We start from the raw sequence: 8,679 nt of genomic DNA, 5'->3' as shown, positions 1-8,679 counted from the left end.
TTTTTTTATTCCATCAGCTGGGTTTATAGTGCCAAGTTTTCTATTTAGAGGACTGAAAGATGATCCACTGAAGGATCGGAGCACTCATGCAATCTGAAAAGTATTTTCTCTCCAGTAAACTTCACCTTGATGTGTACTTTTCACTCTGTAAAGCAACATGAGTTTAATTCAGTGGTGGAAATTTCTCTTAGATTTGTACACGCAGACAGTTTTTCTTGTTGTTGAAGTCTTTGAGTCGAGGCTTAAATATAGATTTTCTGCTGCAATGTTAAAAAAAAATTGAGTTTTTTTCTTGTTTGTATCAATAAGCTGATTTTAAATTTCCTTTCTTCATCTCTTGCATAAGGTTGTGCTTACAGAGGGTGATTTAAAATAGTGATATGTAAATAAAAAAAACCCCCTGTCCATTATGTAATTTAATCCACAGCTATTACTAAAATATTCAAAAACAAAATTCAACGCACAACTTTTTGAAATAAGTAGATAGATTCATAGATTGAAACTAGTAATTTATTGATTTTGATTCTTTCTACTTGTACTTAAAGATGTTACACATTCAAAAAACATTCCAAGCAATACATTTCTGTTTAACTTAAAAATATTGCTTTTTTTTTTTTTTTTTAATTAAATATGTGTTATAGGTTTAATCCTAATCGAACCGTAATAAAAGATTTTATTTATAACACACTTTACATTTCTGGGCAAATGGGGGTTCTGTGTGGAGTTTGCATGTTCTCGCTGTGTGTTCAGTGTTTTTATGCGGGTATTCCAGTTTCCTCCTGAAATCCAGCACTGTGAGGTTTATCGGTGATGGGAGCTTGTAGATACAAACGGCTGTGTGGCTGTTCTGCATCCTGCCTCCACCTTGATTCAACTGCAAACCTAATGGGGAAAAAACAGACGGGTCAGAGAATCTCACCATTTATTATTACGTCGTTTCTCCACCAGGGAGCAGCAGAGGCCTTCGTTACAGAGACCTGAAGTCATTTTTTGATTGCCCCATAGGTTTGATTGAGGTACTAAATCCCTGCCAGAGTTGACTGCTGCAGCTCTTTTCTTCCCATTGTTCTCTGAACTGCTGCAACTCAAGTGTTTCTCTCTCATCAAGTAAATCTTTCCACATTCATACATGTTCTCTAAATATCACATTGCTCAAACACTCAGCACAGGGCTGGGACAATAGTCTTTTTATTTTATTTTTTGGAACTCCCTGGCGTTCTGACTGGCTTCCCTCTTTTGTTTGACGTTTCACTCTTCTTTCACCGCTCTTCCCATCATCTCCCGATGTATTAGTCCTGCTCTGCTTCAGGATGATCCATAAACCGTTTAACAGCCTTTCTTAAGTTAAATCGGGGTAATCTTATTCCTCACGCACACACACACACACACACACACACACACTCACACGCGCCGATGCTGCAGAGCATGTTAAAGTGTGGTGATGGTGTCTGCAGCCCATCCACAGGCCCATTCTCCTGGGTCTTTATGATGCTAATGTACTTCCCGCTCTAATAAATCCCTGTAGAGCTGCAAAGAGTAGATCTTATGGCTCACTCCGATCACCACCTTTTCGCCCATCTCTCTCCCAGCATGCACACACACACACACACACACGCACACACACACAGAGAGATCGGACTGGGCTATTACTGCTGCAGAAATGCCTGCCTTGCACTTCCGCTGATACTTGGGTGGCTGTTTAGTAAGAGGGAGAGAGGCGAAGGGTCGAGACAAATCAAACATGAAGGTGCAATTTAAGAGATGTTGGCATGTGGATATAGGGTTTGGCCCTGGCACCGCGAGGTGGGGAGAGACACACTGAGAAATACTCCTCACCTCGCCTTTTTTTTTTTTCGGCGCACAGGCTTTTTTTTTTTTTTTGAAGTGGGATTGGCAGAGTACCCCGAGCACCGCCTCGCCCCACAGAGAGATGAGGATAAGGGAGAAGCAAAATAATCACCCAGGTTTTATTTTACACCTCCGACAAGCGGCGAACAAGGCTCGCCATTTAGCTGAGTCCGAGTTCTCCGCTGGACGGGCGCAAAATCAAGTTTTCTTCTGACCTCCAACCAATCTTCCTCCTTCCAACTTCTCTCTCGCCACAAGCGAAACTCCTCCCAATCAGAGTCGTCTTCTGGATGTTGGGTACAGTGTGTGTGTGTGTGTGTGTGTGTGTGTGTGTGTGTGTGTGTGTGTGTGTGTGTGTGCAAAGAGAGAGAGAGTCCTCCCCACATCCCAGGGGAGCAGTGTGTCACTCAGCTTGAAGCCCGCGGAAGAGAGGTGAAAGGGGGCTGATTGAGCTAATTTAGCCCCTGGATGGGAGAGCAGGAAAGGCCTCACCCTCCGCTAATAGACAGACATCAAAATGGAGATGAGGGGGCAGGGGGGGGGGAGTGAGAGGGAGGGGCGGGAAGAGAGAGGGGAGGCAGGGCTATAAAACTGAGACGACTTTTTGATGGATTTATCTCTTTTTGTCCAAGGCGATCAGGAGAAAACTTTTATGAACACTGAGTGACATTGTGAAGTTGGTAAAGGTTTATGTGTGTTGCCTGGAATTAAAACCTGCTGATATTGCTTATTGATCCGTCCTCCTCCATTAAGATCCCCTCAATCACGGTCATCTTTATGATCTCCTCTGCCCGGGCCACTCGCCGTACATCCTCCTCCTGACAGGCAGACTGCAACTCGCTCAAAAAATACTCCCTTTCGCCACATGGATGGAGATTGGAGACTCTTTTTATAGCTCTAGCAGGCACAGGTACTCCTGTAGGACCTGATGGCCCTCTATCAAGAAGCCTCTAATGGAGATGGCACACTGACACAGCATTGATTCCGCCGCTATAATTCAAAGGAAACGCAGTTCGTCCTAAACTTTTGAAACCCTTTCCAAAACACTGATGTGTAGTTTGTTTATTTTTTATTTATTTACTTTTAAAACTTTCACTCCATGGCATTATTTGAAGTCTTTACAAGATTTGGCATCTCTCTCCGAAACGGTGAAAACCGAGCGCTTCCAGAACAAACACACTCTTCACTAACTAACTTGGTCTCGACGCCGTCGCCACACATCTCCTGTCCTTCTTCATTCCCACTCCTCCTTGCCCCTCTTTATTCCACTGCTCCTTTGTCCATCTTCCTCTACATATTTAATACTCCTCGCTGACTCCTCTCAACCCCTCGTGCCTCTATTCCTGAAAGAAAAGGAGCTCAAATTGGCTGGAGAGATGAATAATGTCCCCGCTATTAACAGTGGCGTGGACAGATCAGTCTTTTCATGTGTGTGGAGGTGAGGAGATGAGCTGCAGGAGAGGTGAAAACTGTGTGGTGGCGCTGGCGGCGGCGGGGAGGGGCTCTGGTCTCGGTCTTTGTCATTCTTTCGAACTTTCGCTCAGACTGCAGTGGAGGACGTGGCGCAAGACTAGAGGAGGAGGAACTTCAAGATTTACTGTATCTTAGAGGAAGACAGTTGTGTGGATGGGAGTCTGCCCCCTTGAATATGAATCAACTGCAGCAATATTAGTTTAAAATATAAGAGCAAGTCTGCGGTGAAACAATTGTGTCTTTGACTTTTAGTCCTCTTCAAACAGGTTCATAAAAAAAAGAACATTTTGTGAAAGCTTTAATTAAGATTTTTTTTTTCCTCTCTCCCATGGCATCATAAAAAAAATAAATTAGAATTCATCGCGGCATCGCTTCTTTACTGATGAAATTCAATTTTGCACTAAAATGAAGTCCATGTATGGTTCTTTAAGTAATTCCTCCCCAGATGCTACCAAAGGGCGTGCTGTCCTCCCGGCCGCCAGTAGGGGGAGTTAGTGGTCCACAGCACAGCTGGAGTGGCGCTACAGCAGAGGACCAACAAGGCCTGACTGACACTTCACAGCACTTAAAATGAATGTGTTGTTTGGACTCGCAGTGAATGTCATCCGCCGACAGAGAGAACATCTGCTTCAACCTTTGTGAAATTAAGATATGGTGTCATCTGTAAATTCCACCAGAAGGCCGTCCGCCGACATAATAGGCAAACTGTTGATCGGCCGCGTGAACGATCAGAGATGGAGCGCAAATATTTTAACATCTCTCGGCGTGGTCGGTTGATGGAAGACGTGCTAAATTGGGCCGATCACTGTTCAGATAAATAATGTGTCCGACACAAAAACGTGACAGATTCTGAAGGTTAACCACTTCATCCTCTTCTCCTGGGGTCGACGGCGCGACCATGCAAGTGATGAATCCTGTATCATGCCTTTTTTTTTTTTTTTCCTTCCAAACTGAAATGATCTCGGGCTGCATGTTGTCACTCGGATCTTTTCGTCCTTGAAGACCAAAAAGCCATGAAGATGACAAACAAGCTAATAATGCAGTGCACGTGATCTGTCCCCACCTAAGCTGCTGGGATCTATTTGCTCTCTTGCTGTGTTTGTTTCTCTATCTGCAAATGCATTCATGCGCCCATCCACTCATCCATTCATCCATCCATCTTGCAAATCCTCTTCCATTCCATTTGGCGTTGTTGTGCCATGAGACTGTTTCCCTGAACTTACAATCTGAAGGTTGCAAAGGTTTGACTTTTTCTCTCTCTCTCTCTCTCTCTCCATACCTCCCTGAAAAGCAGCATAGATTATACAGCCTACAGCTTTTATCACATGTATGCCCTTCTTCAAGCTTCTTTTTATTCTCATCCTCTCGTCTCCCGTCTTTCAGAGACCTGAAGATAACGGCGCGCCACATGACGCCATTGTCCTCCCTCTCTCTCGCTTTCGTAGGTGGAGATTTAAAGTTCTGTTTTAAAACTGCCACTGTTCCAATCCTACTTAACCCCCCCTTCCTCTCCCTCGTCTTGTCTCCCCCCTTCCTCCTGAGTATACTACCTAACCCTTCTGAACTTCAGTCAGAGTTACTGAAGACCCGCAGTACACTGGGGAGTCAGCTACACCGCTGAGAGAGAGGCAGAGATAGACAGAGACTTAGCTGCCTGCTATTCCACCACTCTCCCCGGTAATAAGAAAAGTTTCTGTTCTTTTCTGTCTTACAGCAGGGAGATAAAACTAGGGATCACTCACACTCACGTGCACTTTTTTTTTTTTTTTGCACACGCGCACACATACACACACACACACACACACAACACGACGCGAGTCTAAGAAGACACAAAATGGTGGCAGAACGCGGACAAAAGTTGCGCTGTGTCACACACAAGCCTCACCTGATGCTTTCCGTCCTGCAGACAAAGAGAAACCCGGAGAAAGAGAAACAAGTTTAGTCTGTAAATGGCTCCGAAACCTGATTCGAATTAGAGGGCGATTTCCACAAAGGTCAATGTATTCAGCTGATATCCTGAGAGGGAGGAAATTTAATACCCCCTTTTTGGTTGAATTAATTAATTATAATATTAGGCTAGCTCTAGGGGCCCTTTTCTTCAGTGATTAAGTGAGCACATATCTTTAAAAGACTGTGTTGGTCTCTGGGGCCCTGGGCTTCTGAACCTTGGGGTGAAACAGAGAGAGATGTATAATACATGAGAGGACGGAGAAACACGGGCCGGTCTGCTCACCTCCACTGCAACACGCCGGCACACACTCGCTATTTAGACCTTCAGCTACACTTGTCTTTTTTTTTTTTCACAGAGAGGCTTTTTGATGCCCCCCGGTCTGCCCTCCTCTGGTCGCCTCAGCGCTGAACTGAGAGAGATAAATGTCTCTGAGAGCGAGCTGACATGCCTGTACATGCTGAGGACGGTGCTTTTTGGAAAATAAAATGTGAAAACAAGAAAAAAAAAAAAACCTTGGAAAATTCTGAACAGCGTCAAAATTTTTACTTGGAATGAATAATATTGGACCATCAGAAGCGAAAGGAATCATGATGATGAGTTAAATTATTGATGCTCAGACCAGAAATTCTGTATGCGTTTTTTTAAAATATTATATCTTTGTTTTTATTATTTTCTGGTTGTTGTCAGTGTGATAGCAGAACAAATTCTGTTTGACTGATCGACTGGAATTCAAACGTGACTATGTTTGCTGTATTTATCAACCAATTTCTTAAAATGAGCACAGTGAGGTGAAAAGGACAGTAACGTTTAACTGTGAATTAAAAAGAACTCGCAGTGTGTCGAGATTTTTGCTGCATAAGATTTTATGCTTTGCTCAAATAAATGTAATGAGTTTCTACTTTTAAAATATAAGGATAGACTTTTAAGAAAATCTCCTGATCTGCATTTTTGGAGCAAATAAAGGAAAAGTGTCTTTATAAATACATTTATTTACAAATCAAACTACCAGAGTGCAAGTTCCTGATATCTTGAAAATTAAAACCTTATTATTATTTTTTAATAGATACTCTTAGTGGTTTTGGAGAACGATACTTGAGCTGTTGTTTTTCTTTTCTTTTTTTTTTTTTTAACTTGGAATTGTCAGCAGTGCATGGAGTCGTACGTGAAAATGATTTTTCAGTCGTCGTCCCACCTGGAGTTACTCGATGGATCTGCAGTGTGTGCACTCCACCGCTGCTACAGCACAGTGTGTGTTTCTCTGTGCTCGTGCTCACCTCTCCAGCTGCCCCGACCGAGAGTCCTCAAGCTGTTAATCATGTCAAGTGTGTGTATGTGTGTGTGTCAGTGACCGCTTTCTGAGACGAGGTTTAAATGGCAGTTACTCACTGGTTGTTAGGGACTGATGATGGAGAGAGAAGGGCCAGTGACAAGATCAAGGTTGTGTCTGTGTGTGTGCGTGTGTGTGTGTGTGTGTGTTGTACAGACAGAACAAACACACTTGGAACAAAGTGACTCTTTCGCAGGCCACTGCTGTAACTGTCACACACACACACACATGTATACACACACACATGCAACCATGGGCATTTTGCCCCCGCTTCCTGACCCCGCTAAACATTCAGGTACAATTAATTATTCCCTCCCTGATCTAACGAAGGCGGCGCGCTGATTGGACACCCTGAGGGTACGAAGGGCCACTATTTTAAAAACACTTTCTGGTCATGAATTTTAATCACTTCAAATGTATCGATAAATTATTAATTGAGAGACTTTAAGTGATGCCAGGTGGGCATAATTTTAGAAGAAGTGATAAAATGCTTTTGGGGGTGAAGCGCTGTGATGTGAAGGCAGAGCAAAGGAGCTTGTTATTTTTCTCTTAAAGGAGCTGTTTTATTTAAAAGGGATTTCTCTCAAAGTATTCAACAGTCTACAGGGCTTATTTGGCCAGGAAGAAAGGAGCTGCCATTTTGCAAAAATTAAGGCCATTTTTCATTCTTTGTTTCTTTTTTTTTTTTTTTCTCCAGCTGTAGGGCTCCAGAAACACCATGCAGTGGTATTCCTCAATGAGTAGATAAAAACAAATAAATAAATCATTAAAAGTCATCTGGTTAGTGTGGTTTGATCCGCCTTACACTGAACATAACAGGCATTTTTATTTTTAGTCAGATCAACAATTTTTGATCATGTATGTGAAATTTTAACAAACATGACTTTGGTTTAAAGCTGAAAGAATCACACACTCCTTCACAGGCTTTCCTTTTTTCTTTCTTTTTTTAAAGAGTGCCAACGAATTTAAATTCCCTCAGCCTATGTCACTTTGAGGCAGGAGTTTAAAAAGTGGGACTGAGCGTGTCCGGGACTGGTTTTGGCAGGTTCGCAGTGAAAATACAGCGTGTCCGAGTGTGGGTTCTGCAGTGTGTTTGCTGCTGCTGTCTGTTCCGTGCGTTCTATAGGTTAACCTGCCGAACAAGACCCGAGTGGGAACAGCGCAAATTACAAATTACCTCCCTTATTAGTCCTGACCCCAAATTTCCTTTCATGAATATTCATTATAGCGGCCGCTTGGTACGCCAAGAAATGAATTTGCCCTCTTCTCGGAGTGGACTGTGAATAAGGAATGATTAATGGAATTCTGCGTGGTATGAATCCATCATTCCTGGGATGGAGGCTGGCCTGGTAATAAGGATCCAATTAGAGCCACAGTGGGTGGGACACAGCGGGAACCGGGGCAAGACAGACGTGGTAACACCCTGTAAGACACTAACACACACTTACAGACCCACTAACACACTCACTTCTTGAATTTTTTTTTTTATCTCCGAAATTCATCACAAGTAATATAAATGTATAAATTTACTGCAGGTGGGGCTAACTTTTGCCGCACTGCTTTCCTCGCTCTCCCTTGGCGTGCGGCCGACCTCTGGACGGCACTGAGCGGCCGCGGCCCTCCACCCTTCCCCTCCCCGGAGCGGCTCTCCTCTCAGCACCACCTCCACCTCTTCCTGGTTAATTTCATGTTCCGGTGCGTCCTGAGACAGCTCATCCCCGCTGCCAAATATTTGTGTTGGGAGCCCCGGCTAATCTGGAGCGGCGTCCATGTTCAGCCACACGCACAGGCGCCGGCCCGTCCCCGCGTGTTATCGGGGGCAGGAGTAGGCGTCCGTGCACGCAGAGTGTGTATTTGTGCATGCGAACGAGTGTGGAGCCGCTGATACCGGTGTGTGTCTTCTACCCTCTTGACCAGTGTATTGACCGTTTGGTTGCGTTTCAGAAGATTAACAATGCGTTTGTGTTTACTGCCGAAGCGTAGCTGCTGTGTGTACATGTGAGCGCATGAGTGAAGAGATGGAGGTCTGAACTCTCCGAAAGTGTGAGATTCTTTTTTTTTGGAGTTTCTGCCTCCTTTA

The sequence above is a fragment of the Salarias fasciatus genome, chromosome 5, assembly GCF_902148845.1.
Source record: "Salarias fasciatus chromosome 5, fSalaFa1.1, whole genome shotgun sequence".
Taxonomy (NCBI): Eukaryota; Metazoa; Chordata; class Actinopteri; order Blenniiformes; family Blenniidae; genus Salarias; species Salarias fasciatus.
The sequence above is the reverse complement of the archived record's forward strand: the minus strand, read 5'-3'. Positions refer to the sequence as shown.